This window comes from Equus quagga, chromosome 17, assembly GCF_021613505.1.
Source record: "Equus quagga isolate Etosha38 chromosome 17, UCLA_HA_Equagga_1.0, whole genome shotgun sequence".
Lineage (NCBI taxonomy): Eukaryota > Metazoa > Chordata > Mammalia > Perissodactyla > Equidae > Equus > Equus quagga.
This window is the reverse complement of record NC_060283.1, coordinates 28,596,029-28,610,734: the sequence shown is the minus strand read 5'-3', so window position 1 is coordinate 28,610,734 and position 14,706 is coordinate 28,596,029. Positions and strand designations below refer to the sequence as shown.

The following is a 14,706-nucleotide window of genomic DNA, read 5'->3' as shown; positions in this document are numbered from 1 at the left end:
TGGTCGGTACTGCCTAGCTGGAGAGTAATTTGCTTCTCTGCCTTTCTCTCTGCCGACACGGCCCGGACGTCATCTTCAGATGGGCACTGCTAGGACCTGGGAGTTCTTTCTGATCTTCCCCATCCCACCCCACCTCCTCCTCCAGCCTCTTTCCCGTTTCGTGCCCCCGAAATGGGCATGAGATCTGGGTTGGTGGTCATCCTTGAGAAAGGAGGCACTTGGGACGTGGTTGAGGGGCGTCCAGGGGGTGGAATGGTCGTGCTCCCTCCCCGTGGACGCATGTTCTCTTCCTCGCCAAGTTTGGCCCTGCAGGCTGAGCTCCGCAGCGGCCCCTGGCGGGGGTGGGGAAGCGCACGGAGGGGTGCTGGGCCGGGGTTGTCTGGGGGGACTGCCTTGGGACCACACAACTGGACAGTGGTTCTCGGTTCTTCCCTGCGCTTGGGCACCAAGCCACAGAGCCTCTCTGACAGGAGAACTGTGTGTTCTGGCTGAGTCTGCTCTCTCTGGAAGCCAGCTGAGGAAATGGCTGAGGAGGGGTGATAATCTGAACTTTTAACATAGCCGTTCCCAGGGAGTGAGGCCCGGTCTGTTGACGCTCAGGAAGGAGTCCTGGATCTGGACCCCACCTCTGGAGCCAGCCAGCCCTCCCTCACATGTGCTCCCTCGGGCAGGCCGCCCATGCTGAGATGGGCCCCTGGTCAGACCCTGGGGTCTAGTGTCTTGCCTGTCTGCTTGCCTCTACTCTTCAGAGAGGCTTCCAGAGGGGGTGGATTGGGAGGATGTTTTTTGTGGGAAATATTTCATTTGGTTTGTTGTGCGTGACTTTTTCTGAATAGACCAGTACACACAATGCATTTTTTATTTTTGCAGAATTTAAAAAGAGGTATTATATCTACTTCAGCTTTCTCTGTTTCTAGCGTGGCTTCACAATTGCTGGAAATTTAGAGTTTGTAATTTGAGTTACATATGAGATAGTATGTGTGAGCTGTATCAGCTGTCCAGTTTTGAGCATTATTAAGCACTATGAGTACGTGGAAGGATCCTTTTTGGAACACGGTGTGTATTTGCCCTCCAGTAAATGCAGATTGTCTTCAGCTGAGCCGAGAATATTCGGAAGAGGATAAGTTTGTGAAAGGATGCAGAATTGGGATTGAGACCCAAGTTCTGTGCCCAGCTTCGTCAGTAGCAGCTGTGTGATACTGGGGTACTTGGTGACATTCTGTGTCCTCGTCCCATCCGGTTCCATGATTTCAGGATTCATGTGCAGACTGGAAGAGGTGGTGGAAAGAAAATATAAAAGAAAGACGGTGCGGGCAGCTGCCTGGCGCGGTTTGGTTTGGTGTGGAACAGGTTTGTTTTGGCTCTTCTCCATCATTTTTTTCTCCTCATTTCATACCCATAACCCCCGAGTGTAGTCGAGACTTGATCGACCTTTATTTAGTCTTTTGATCAAAACAATGAAAAAAACCATACACACAAACCCAGGCAGTAAGCAAACCTCTCCTCTGTTGCCCTTCTTTTTTTTTTTTGTCCTTAAATGATAAAAACAGAAGGACACTAGAAAATTCAGACAACAGAGCAAGGAAGAGAAGTCGGGTTGTAAAGCAGAATCGACCTGCGTTTTCAGTTTCTCACCTGTTGCCTTCCAGCCCAGGTGTTGAGGGTGCCAGCTCTGGAGAAGGAGTGTGTCCGAATACCAGCCCCTCCCCTGTGCCATGTCAGATCTTAGGAAAGTGACCAGAATGTTCTAAACGTAGCCATTGGAAGGATTAAATGAAAATTCTTAACTGCCGGTTCCCCAATTTCCTCCTCTCCGGAGTGAGAATATGGGTGCTAATGAGCTCTGCTGGGAGGTTTGAGCGCATGTCACGCGCGCAGCACAGTGCCGCATATAGCAGGTGACCGTAAACAGGAAGTGATGCTGGTCCGTCCGCACAAACTAATACAGCGTCGTCATGAAGACTGCCACTCAGCAGCCTGCTTTGTTCTGCTTCCCCTTAAAGCCCCTTGCCACGTGACCATAGTTAGACAGAAGAAACTTTTTATCATAAAGGTGATAAAAAATCACGTATTGTAAAAACTGGGGGAACGAGGAGGAGAAAAACAACGGACTCGCACAGAGTCCATCCTGTAACAGAACCGCTATTAGCATCTTGAAAGTTTTCATTCAAGCTTTGCCCAGTTGTAATCACCATGGGTATACATTTTTATATTTTGATTTTTTCCCCCAGGTAACATTTTAACATTTTTGGGTTTTCTTTTTCATATTTCTCTACCATTTTTAATGCTTAGATGAATAGTCCATGCACTTGGTAAGATATAGTTTATTTACTCATTTGGCATTTATGTTGTGTTCAGTTTTTCGCTGTTAGAAATAATGTTCGCTGTCATGACCACGAGGATCGACATGACTTTCCCTGTTTTGAGAAGTTTTCTTAGGCTGGATTCTCAGAAATGAAATTACTGGGTTGAAGGACAGGAGCCTTTTCTGGTTCTCGAAACAGATGCCCGCTTGTTCCGCTTACAGTTCGCTTCAGCTCTCTCTCTCGCTGGCAACTTGTGAGAAGTCTGGCTTTATTTTAGGCTTGGCAGCATTGGGTAATATCTCAAAATATTTTTTTTTTCTGGCTAATTTAATAGTTGAAAATGGTTATACATTTTAATTTTCAATTTTTTTATTATCTGAAGAGGGTGAATGCTTCCCCATACCCCTGTTTACTAGTTGTATTTCTGATTTTGTGAAATAGCTATTAACGGGCTAGAATAAATTTCCAACTGGGTTGAGTCATTAAATTTTCAGCCTCGTGTATCTGGAGAACCTCTGCTTAGAGTTTTGAGAAAAGAGGCTCATTTTGGGGTAGTTTGAATGTATTTCTGTTTTTGGTTAATGGCAGGCCCTGAATGATTGTTTTATCAAAGTAACTTTTTTTTTTTTTGGTAATAAAAGGAATAGAGATACGTTTTAGAAAAATGTGGCAGCTCCTTGAAAGCACTTATGACGAGAGCCTTGACCTGTGCGTCCCTGAGCTTGTTCTGGGCTGTGCCATCCCAGGCACGTTACGTGACATTAACTCATTTGCTTGTCACAAGCCTCATGAGGGACTGTGGTTATCTCCAGATGAGGAAACTGAGCCACAGAGAGATTACACGGAGCTCCCCTCCTGTCCCAGAGAGTTGTCCCCATAACCTTCCTCCATCATAGACCTCAGTGGGACCAATCAGTCCTCTCTCTGTGTGTGGCTGTGTTAGTTCCTCTGCGGAATGGGATTGTACTGTGTTATCACTACTAACCGGCTTTTTAAAAAACATTTAAAAATGTTGATGATGTTTTTCTATGCAAGTGATTTTAAAGTGGCTACTAGTCCTGTGAGCTCTGAAAGAAGAGACGACTGAATTCCTGCCGCTCGTGCCACGATAAGCGGCCGTCCAAAGTTCCAGGACCCTGAGGTGATCTGGAATCCTGGGCCTCCCAGTTCTGTGAGGAATTTGAGCCGCCGTCTCTCTGCGGCCTAACCAATTGGGGGCGAGATCTTGACTGTCTGAGATCCAGGTCACAAAATAGTTCATTTTCTTCTTTGAAAAATTACAGTGATCGATATCTTTGACTTGGCTTGTACGAACTTTTAAAGTTTCAGGTCCTTTATGTTGTTTTGTGTGTCTGTGTGTGTGTGTGTGTGTCTGTGGAGTGGGTGGAGAAGGAGATAAATTCAAGGACCTTGTCATATGATAAAATTCTGATGGAGTGGAGTCTCTGAGTCCAGAGACACGGAGAAGTAGGCGCAGAAATGGGATTTGAATTTCATTTGCTTTACTGTCCCCGACTCTTTCTTGAGCACGCCTTCTAATTGCTCTGGCGTGATGGCAGAAATCGGCGAGCTAGTGTCGAGTGGGCAAGTTCGCAGTAAGCATCTCTGAAGTGGAAGGAAGCTGGGCAGAAACGTGTCCTCTTTCCCTTTATTGTCCTTCTCATCTTCTGCCTCTGGGTGGTGCCACATGTAGGCGTTCTTTTAAACCTGTTGCAAGCAGAGAGATGAGGGAAAAAGCCTAGATTCTGAGTTATTATCCTTCCCAAACTGTAGCAGTAATTTGGCTCTCTCACCAGGGCACCCACTGCTTGGCTCATATTGAAATGCCCCGGGAAATCAGCAGTTTCCACAGGGTGGAGGCAGCTTGCCCTTCCTCTCCGGCTGCTCTGTTTTTTTCTCACGGGGGATGGTGAGCGCTGATGGCCGTGGCCCAGGAAGGATGCAGCCACGGCGGGGTTTAGTCCTTCCCCGAAGCTGTGTAAAAAGAAAACTGGCCCAACACCACTGATGTGGGTTGAACTGGATTGACACAGTCCTGGGGATGTAATTAGTTAAGACAAGGTCCTACTGGAGTAGGGTGGGCCTGAATCCGATATGGCTGGTGTCCTTATAAGAAGATGGTATGAGGATGGGTGGGAGGGAGGGAGGGCACCTGACAGCAGAGGCAGAGACTGGAGTGATGTTGCTGCAAACCAAGGGGCACCAGGATGGACAGCTGCCGCCAGAAGCTACAAGGAGTCCGGGAAAGCTTCTGCCCTGAGTCTTGGCGGGAGCATGGCCCTGCTCATGCCTTTACTGTGGACTTTTGGCCTCCAGAAATGTGGGAGAATACGTTTCAGTGGCTCAAAGCCACTCACGTTACGGGACTTTGTTATGGCTGCCCTAGGAGACTTACCCGTCCTTGCCGGGGACCGTTTGGGCTCCTGGCTTGTGTGTGCTGGCTCAGCCCAGTCCATGTGGGCCTCCTTTTGTCACCTCCTGCTGCGTTCTCTGGGAGTCACTGCCTTGTCATGTGACTGAGGCAGCCTCAGCCGCGTCCCCTGCACGCCCCGTGAAGGCTCAAGCTCCTGCCCGGCACTCACCACCCTGAGAGAGCCAGGGCTGGCATGCGTTACCGTGCCTCTTTTCTAGTTTAGTCCTTTTATTTGCTTGTGTATTTGTTTTAAAGGTCTCAGGTATTTCCAGGCATGCCCCCTACTTCACTTAATTTTGTCTCAAATGTGAGATCATAAATCCTGTGGTTAAGAACAGGGGCCTTGGGGCCAGCCTCCACTTAGGACCCTTGAGCCCTGGGCTCTGTTTCACCTAACTCTATGCCTGTTTCCTCGTCTGTAAAATGGGGGATGGTGGCAGTACCTACTCCAGGGGCCGTATTTATAACGTTAAACAGGCTGCATGTCCAGGCCGTAAGCCAGTCGGAAAGGAGCTGTCCTCGAACAGTAGGCACGGTTTCCGGGTGCCGATGGCGTGAAGATCGGCTCTGCTGACCACAGGGCATCGTTTCCAGTCTCTTGCGATCTGAGGGCTGTGAGGCTCGGAGCTGCATGCCCGCGCTGACTGCTGTCTTCCCTCCGTGAGTGCCGAGGCCCTGGGCCTCACGTTCCTGTGGTCAGTGCTGCAGTGCTGCGCGGTGCTCCCCCAGCCTCCAGCCCGCCCTGGCCCGCCCCAGTGAGCTCGCCTTCCCTGCGGCCCCACCCCTTCCTGCCTTCACTTTGAGACTCTAAGTCGAGCCACCTTTCCTTTGCTGGGTCAGTATTTTTTCACTCGAAAGAGTCTTGAACACACAGTCATGGCTCTTAGGAAATTCACTTTAGCGTAGAGCTCCAGGGGGCCAGCTAGACTCTGAAGCCAGCGCGAAAGGGAAGGAGACCAAGATGGGAGGGCCTGAGAGGAGCCAGGGCGGTCTGCAGGTGGCAGGGAGGGCAGCCGGGAAGTAGCCGTCTTGCGTTGAGCTGGGGACCTGCCATCACGGCCCTGCGCTTGGCCCCCGCTGGAGGGGCCGCCATCGGCTTGCTCCCAGCCCTGCTGGAGCCCCGCACGGTCAACCAGCTAAGTGGATTCTGATGATGGTGTTTCGCCTTATCGCCGGAACAGTCATCTTCAGTCTCTGCCTTCGCTGTGCTGGCCTGAACCCAGCACCGCTCCCTGCGGCCTCCAAGGTTTTAGGGCTGGAACTCGGAGAAGGAACAGCCTTCCAGATCTGCATCCCCGCAGACGTGCTCGTTGTGCCCGTGCAGACAGTGAGGAACGACTCTCAGTCCAGATGTTGGCATCACAGCATAGGAGAATCCCCAGGTGGTCACCTGGCAGGTACTTACGGGCGTTTCTGGCTCGTCAGGCTGCACTTGACCTAACACAAGTTTGACCTGACGCAGACTTGTCTGAAAGAGCCCTGGTAGCTGTCTGAAGATGCCAACACCAGTTTCACCCTAGGGAGAGAAATATGAAGTATTCTGAAGCTCTGGATGTGAGTTCCCAAGGGCTGTTTGACAAAGAACCACAAACCGATGGTTTAAAACAACAGAAATCTATTCTCTCCCAGTTCTGGAAGCTAGATGTCTGAAGTCACGGTGCTGGTGGACCCTGCCCTCTCGGGGAGCATCTTGGGAGGCTCCTTCCTCGCTTCCTTGCTGGCTTGCCTTGGCTTCTTTGGCTTGCAGATGTAGCACTCCGGTCTGCTTCTGCCATCACATGGCGTTCTCCCCGGGTGGCTGTCTCTCCGTGCATGTCTCTCTGTGCTTATAAGGACACCCGTCATTGGTCCACCTTAATCCAGTATGACCTCATCTTAACTTGGTTAGATATGAAAAGACCCTATGTCCAAATAAGGTTGCATTCTCGGGCTCCAGGACACAGCCTCCTGCACTGGGTAATATTGGGCGCACTGGGTCATATTGGGCTCACTGGGTAATATTGGGTGGTCGAGTGCCCAGTGACCAGCAGCTCCCACAGCTCCCTGGAGGTCCCGTGCTATGTGGGTTCCCCCTGCGTCCACCTGGGGTGCTTCGATGTTTGATTGAGTCCTCCCTCGACCGCATGGTGGTCAGGGAACAGGACCAGATGTGTCCGTAGAGCAGGAGGGATTTGAAAGCCTGGGAAGAGTGCTTTACATAGAAAATAAATAGGTATATGTTTTTGAAAAGTCAGCAATATGTCGTCTTACTTCTGTTACCTGGCATCTTGATTTGGCCACTTCCATGATGAAGAACATACTCTGAACTCTAGGTACTGTGCGTGGCGGCCCGTGAGTGCTCTGAACCTTTAAAGGCTGTGAGAGTGGGTGGGGCCTACAGATCTGCCCTCCAGCCCATCTGGGAGGAAGGTGGGAGGGTCCTAGCCAGACTGGGCTGTATTCAGGTTTCCTTTGTCCCGCGGACAACACTAAAAACACGAATTAGTTGCCAATGTATCTAAATTGGGAACTTGCATAGGAAAATCGAGATTATCAGGTTTTCTTGAAAAATCAGATTTAGCGTTAAGATATTCTCTGCGCTCAGAACCTGCTTCCCTCAGCATCTGTTATGCATCTCTCCGGCCTGCTCATTCTCAGGCCTCCAGTATTTCTTTAATTCCAAGCTACGCATCTTCTCACGGTTCAGATCTCTGAGTCGGTGGGATAGGAGGATGTGGTGTCCCAGTGTAACTGGCCGAGTTTCTCCTTTCCTAGTTGTACATAAAATAGTGGCGTGCCTTGCAGTCAGTGGCGTCTTGGATTCACTGAAGCGGAATTAATTTTCTCGGATTGTTTGCATCTGGTGTTTCATCCAAACAGAGAAGCGTGTGTTTTCCTTGGTGGCTGTGCTGGAGGATGGGAGGCAGGGTGCAGAGCAGGGGGTCTGGCTCTGAAGCCACAGGGCCTGGACTGAATCCTGGCTCTGTCACATGTGAGCTGATGGGACTGGGGCAAGGTACTCAGTTTCCTCTGAAATCCCATGGAATTTATTTATTTATTTATATTAAGGTTATGAAAGTTAACATCCTTGTGAAATTACAGTTGTACATCATTATTAGTCATGTTGTAGGTACACCACTTCACCCCTAGTGCCCTACCCCCACCCCCCTTTCCCCTGGTGACCACTGATTAGTTCTCTTTGTCCATATGTCAACTGCCACCTGTGAGTGGAGTCATACAGAGTTCGTCTTTCTCTGTCTGGCTTATTTCACTCAACATAATACCCTCAAGGTCTATCCATGTTGTTGTGAATGGGACGACTTTGTCCTTTTTGATGGCTGAGTAGTATTCCATTGTATATATATACCATATCTTCTTTATCCAATCATCAGTTGCTGGGCACTTAGGTTGGTTCCATGACTTGGCTGTTGTGAACAATGCTGTGATGAACATAGGGGTGCATGGGACTTTTGGGATTGCTGATTTCAGGTTCTTAGGATAGATACCCAGTAGTGGGATGGCTGGGTCATAAGGTATTTCTATTTTTAACTTTTTGAGAAATCTCCATACTGTTTTCCGAAGTGGCTGCACCAGTTTGCATTCCCACCAACAGTGTACGAGGGTTCCTTTTTCTCCACAGCCTCTCCAACATTTGTCACTCTTGGTTTTGGATATTTTTGCCATTCTAACAGGTGTAAGGTGATATCTTAGTGTAGTTTTGATTTGCATTTCCCTGATGATTAGTGATGATGAGGATCTTTTCATGTGTCTATTGGCCATCTGTATATCTTCTTTGGAGAAATGTCTGTTCATGTCCCCTGCCCATTTTGTAATTGGATTGTTTGATTTTCTATTGTTGAGTTGTGTGAATTCTTTGTATATTATGGAGATTAACCCTTTGTCGGACAAATAACTTGCAAATATTTTTTCCCAATTAGTGGGCTGTGTTTTTGTTTCACTCCTGTTTTCCCTTGCCTTGAAGAAGCTCTTTAGTCTGATGAAGTCCCATTTGTTTATTCTTTTTATTGTTTCTCTCATGTGAGGGGTTATGGTGTCCGAAAAGATTCTTTTGAAGCTGATGTCAAAGAGTGTGCTGCCGATATTCTCTTCTAGAAGACTTATTGTTTCAGGCCTAATCTTTAGGTCTTTGATCCATTTTGAGTTTATTTTAGTAAATGGTGAAAAAGAATGGTTGATTTTCATTCTTTTACATGTGGCTGTCCAGTTTTCCCAGCACCATTTGTTGAAGAGACTTTCTTTCCTCCATTGTATGCCCTCAGCTCCTTTGTCAAAGATTAGCTGTCCATAGATGTGTGGTTTTATTTCTGGGCTTTCAATTCTGTTCCATTGATCTATGCATCTGTTTTTGTAGCAGTACCATGCTGTTTTGATTACTGTAGCTTTGTAGTATGTTTTGAACTCAGGGATTGTGATGCCTCCAGCTTTGTTCTTCTTTCTCAGGGTTGCTTTTGCAATTCTGGGTCTTTTGTTGCCCCATATGAATTTTAGGATTCTTTGTTCAATTTCTGTAAAGAATGACATTGGAATTCTGATAGGGATAGCATTGAATCTGTAGATTGCTTTAGGTAGTATGGACATTTTAACTATGTTTATTCTTCCAATCCATGTGCATGGAATGTCTTTCCATCTCTTTATGTCGTCGTCGAATTCTTTCAAGAAAGTCTTGTAGTTTTCGTTGTATAGATCTTTCACTTCCTTGGTTAAATTTATCCCAAGGTATTTTTTTTTTTTTGTTGCGATCGTGAATGGGATTGAGCTCTTGAGATCGTTTTCTGTTAGTTCCTTGTTAGCATATAGAAATGCTACTGATTTATGTATGTTGATTTTATACCCTGCAACTTTGCTGTAGTTGTTGATTGTTTCTAATAGTTTTTCTATGGATTCTTTGGGGTTTTCTATATATAAGATCATGTCGTCTGCAAACAGTGAGAGTTTTACTTCTTTGTTGCCAATTTGGATTCCTTTTATTTCTTTTTCCTGCCGAATTGCTCTGGCCAAAACCTCCAGTAGTGTGTTGAATAAGAGTGGTGAAAGTGGGCACCCTTGTCTTGTTCCTGTTCTGAGAGGGATGGGTTTCACTTTTTGTCCGTTGAGTGTGATGTTGGCTGTGGGTTTGTCATATATGGCCTTTATTATGTTGAGGTACTTTCCTTCTATACCTATTTTATTGAGGGTTTTTATCATAAATGGATGTTGGATCTTGTTGAATGCTTTCTCTGCATCTATTGAGATGATCATGTGGTTTTTGTTTCTCATTTTGTTAATGTAGTGAATCACGTTGATTGACTTGCGGATGTTGAACCATCCCTGTGTCCCTGGTATAAATCCCACTTGATCATGGTGTATAATCTTTTGGATGTATTGCTGTATTCGGTTTGCCAAAATTTTGTTGAGGATCTTTGCATCTATGTTCGTAAATGATATCGGCCTGTAGTTTTCCTTCTTTGTGTTGTCCTTGTCAGGTTTGGGGATCAGAGTGATGTTGGCTTCGTAGAATGTATTAGGGAGTGCTCTATCTTCCTCTGTTTTCTGGAACAGTTTGAGAAGGATAGGTATTAAATCTTCTTTGACTGGTAGAATTCTCCCGAGAAGCCATCTGGTCCTGGACTCTTCTTTTTGGGGAGGTTTTTGATTACTGTTTCTATTTCTTTACTGTGATTGGTCTATTCAGATTCTCTATTTCTTCCTGATTCAGTTTTGGGAGGTTGTAAGAGTCTAAGAATTTATCCCTTTCTTCTAGGTTGTTCAGTTTGTTGGCATATAGTTTTTCATCCTTTGTATTTCTTCGGTATCTGTTGTGATTTCTCCTCTCTCGTTTCTGATTTTATTTATTTGAGACTGCTCTCTTTTTTTTTAGTGAGTCTGGCTAAGGGTTTGTCGATTTTGTTAATTTTTTCGAAGAACCAACTCTTTGTTTCATTGATCCTTTCTTCTGTCTTTTTTGTTTCAATATCGTTTATTTCTGCTCTAATTTTTATTTCCGTCCTTCTACTGACTTTGGGCTTTGTTTGTTCTTCTTTTTCTAATTCCCTTAGGTGTCATTTGAGGTTGTTTATGTATGATTTTTCTCGCTTATTGAGGTGAGCCTGTATTGCAGTGAATTTCCCTCTTAGGACTGCCTTTGCTGCGTCCCAAATCATTTGGTACAGTGTGTTTTCATTTTCATTTGTCTCCATATAATGTTTGATTTCTTCTTTAATTTCTTCAATAATCCATTGTTTGTTCAGTAGCATGTTGTTCACCGTCCACATTTTTGGCCCTTTCCCAGCTTTATTCTTGTAGTTGATTTCTAGTTTCATAGCATTGTGATCAGAAAAGATGCTTGATATTATTTCAACCCTCTTGAACTTATTGATGCTCGCTTTGTTTCCCAAGATATGGTCTATCCTTGAGAATGGTCATGCGCGCTTGAGAAGAATGTGTAACCTGCTGTTTTTGGATGAAGTGTTCTATATATATCTATTAAGTCCATCTGGTCTAATTTTTCATTTAATTCTATAATTTCCTTGTTGATTTTCTGTCTGGATGATCTGTCCATTGGTGTTAGTGGGGTGTTGAGGTCCCCTACTATTATCGTATTGCTGTTGATGTCTCCTTTTAGTTTTGTTAATAGTTTCTTTACGAATTTTGGTGCTCCTGTGTTGGGTGCGTATATATTTATAAGTGTTATGTCTTCCTGGTGGAGCGTCCCTTTTATCATTATATACTGTCCCTCTTTGTCTTTCTCTATCTGTTTTGCTTTGAAGTCTACTTTGTCTGATATAAGTATGGCAACACCTGCTTTGTTTTGTTCATTATTAGCTTGGAGTATTGTCTTCCATCCCTTCACTCTGAGTCTGTGTTTGTCTTTGGGGCTGAGGTGTGTTTCCTGGAGGCAGCATATTGTTGGATCTTGTTCTTTGATCCATCCCGCCACTCTGTGCCTTTTGATTGGAGAGTTCAATCCATTCACATTTAGAGTGATTATTGAAACATGGCGGCCTACTTTTACCATTTGATCACTTGTTTTCCGGTTCTTTTGCATTTTGTCCTGATGGAGAGCTGTTACTTTGTGTTATTGTCCATCTGCTTATCTCCTTTGTTCTGGATTTTGTAACCCCTTTCCTCTTTTTGATTTTTCAGGAATGAGGTTCTTCCTGAGCATTTCTTGAAGAGCAGGTTTTGTGGCGATGAACTCCCTTAACTTTTGTTTATCTGGGAAAGCTTTTATTTCTCCATCGTATTTGAAGGATATTTTTGCTGGGTAGAGTATTCTTGGCTGCAGGTTTTTGTCCTTCAGAGTTTTGAATATTTCATTCCCATCTCTTCTAGCCTGTAAGGTATCTGCTGAGAAATCTGCTGATAGCCTTATGGGGTTTCCGTTGTAAGTTATTTTCTCCTGCCTGACTCCCCTTAGTATTTTCTCTTTGACGTTGACTTTTGCTAGTTTCAGTACTCTATGCCTTGGGGTTGGTCTTCTTGCATTGATAAAGTCTGGAGATCTATTGGCTTCTGTCACACGAACTTCCATCTCTCTTGCCGAGTTTGGAAAGTTGTCAGCTATTATTTCTTTGAACAGACCTTCTGCACCCTTCTCCTTCTCTTCTCCCTCTGGTATACCTATAATCCTTATGTTGCATTTCCTAATCGAGTCAAAAAATTCTCGGAGGGTTTCTTCATTTCTTTTTAGTCTTAGTTCTCTCTCCTCCTCTTTCTGCAGCATTTCTATATTACTAGCCTCCAAATTGCTAATTCTGTCCTCCATATTATCGACCCTACTGTTCAGAGAGTCCAGATTTTTCTCAATCTCCTCTATTGTGTTCTTCATCTCCAGTATTTTGTAGCATCAAGCTCTTTTGTGACATAGCTCCTAAACTCCTTGAGTTGTCTATCTGAATTCTCTTTTAACTCGAGTTTTTTAATAATGGCAGTGTTGAAATCATCGTCATTTAGGTTATAGATTTCATTGTCTTTGGGATTGTTTTCTGGGTGCTTATCATTTTCCTTCTGTTCTGGAGATTTAATATATTTTTCCATACTGCTTGATGGTGTGGGTTTGTGCCTCCGCATAGAGATAGAGTTTAGTCGCTGCTTCCACTTGTTGCGATTGGTGTGTGTAGGGGGGCAGCTGTTTAGACTGCACCAACCAGGAACCCTGTCAGCTGTTACTGACTGGACCTGGACCCCTCCTCGTAGTCACAGTGGTCCTGTGGGGTCCCTTGTCGGTTGTGGGGGCAATCGCAAGGGAGCCTCAGGTTGCTGGTGCCTACTGTTGCAGCCCAGTTAGACGCGCTCCCTCCATGTGGTCTGCAGGGGTGTTATGGGCTTTCCCAGCAGCCGGGAGCAGGATCACCTATAATCGCATCTTTGTCACTGACAGAGCCCACAAGATCACACTTGTCCACTATAGGTCCCAGCAGAGCTATGGGTATCTTCTGCAGTTTGTCGTTAGCTCACTTAGCTGGGCTACTTCTGCGCCAGGGTCTTCCCACCTTGCGATTGCCAGTCGAGATCTCTCGACTAGTGCTGTGCCAAGGCTTTCGCTGAGGCTGCTGTAGGAACCTGGAGTTCCCCCCTGGGCCACGTAACCTTTTCACTGGAGCTCCACTGTGCCCCACACCACTCTCACGGGATTTCTGGAAGCCCCTTGCCTCGTCTGGGACATGGCCAGAGTCCGTGGCCTGGCGGTGGCTGGCAAGCTGCTGCCTTGCAGGGAATTCTGCTCTAGGGCGCTTCCCGCTGTTCCAAATTCGGGGCGGGCCCTCCCTGCTAATGGCAAGCAGAGGCCTTCCCTGTGGGGGTGGGGGGTGCAGGACCCTGGTGCTTCCCCCTGGGCCGCAGAACTGGGTGCTGGAGCTCCACCCAGTCCCGAAGCACGTCCACGGGAAGTCCGGGCACCCCCTGAACCGACCCATGCAGTGCCGGAAACCGTGAGCCCAGCAGCCGCTGGCGGTCTGGTGCCATGCTGGGGAAACCGCTTGCTGGGGGCTTCCCTTTGTTCTGGTTTCTGGATGTGGTCTCCCTGCTAATGGCGACCAGAGGCTTTCCATGCCAGGGGGGTGCGGGACCCTGGAGCCTCTGCCTGGGCTGCAGAGCCAGGCGGTGGAGCTGAAGCCTTGTCCCCAAGCACGTCCATGGGAAGTCTGGGCGCCCCCTGCACCGACCCGTGCAGGGCCGGAGACTGTGGGCCCAGCAGCAGCTGGTGGTCTGGTGCCATGCTGGGGAATCTGCTCGCTGGGAGCTTGCCTTTGTTCTGGTTTCAGGGCGGAGCCTCCCTGCTAATGGCGAGTGGAGGCCTTCCCTGCTGGTGGCTGTGGGACCCTGGAGATTCCCCCTGTGCTTAGATGTAATCACGGGGACGTAGGGCTGTTGTCACCTGTTTCCACCGTTGCTCCGCTGGTGAGTGAACACTCCCGCCCTTGGAGTGTGTCGATGCTATGGGGGAGTCCGCTGGAAGAGAGCCTCTTGCAGGTACTCGGCTGTCCAGTGGTCAGTGGTCAGGGGTCGGAGAGTTTTCACCTATTTCCACCTCCTCCCCGGGGGAAAGTCAGTCCGCCTTCCGATGTATAGCAACACGAGTCTCTTAGGCGTCTTAAAATGGTATCTGGATATTCCATGTTAATCAGTGAATGTCCAATTAGTTGTAGATTCGAAGGGGGATAGACAAAGAAGACCACTCACTCTGCCATCTTGGTCGACATTAGAGCTCTTTTTAAAGACACCAGGGTAGAGTGTGAGGAAAGGGGGCCTCGATCAGGCATTCCCAGGGAAGCCAGCTGTTGGACTGTCACTGTGATGCAGCCTGGGACCTCACGTTACTGCTGATGACAGCAGAAACATAAGGAACACCACTGGGTGGCCAGCAGCTACTCAGAGGAAGGGTCTGCTCTGTGAGTGCCTGGTGGGCTCATCCCACAGCTGGATCTGCAGCCAAAACAGCAGCTGCCTCCTGGGGTCTGCAGACCAGACGGGGAGCCATTCCTCCTAATTGGGACCCTTGGCTAGGGT

At 47.2% G+C, this 14,706-nt stretch overlaps 1 protein-coding gene across 3 annotated transcripts in view; it reads left to right on the top strand.

Moving 5' to 3' along the window:
• The window catches only part of LDLRAD3 (low density lipoprotein receptor class A domain containing 3), a 231,080-nt gene that overhangs the window by 69,062 nt on the left and 147,312 nt on the right, over positions 1-14,706 (top strand). The window lies entirely within an intron of this gene.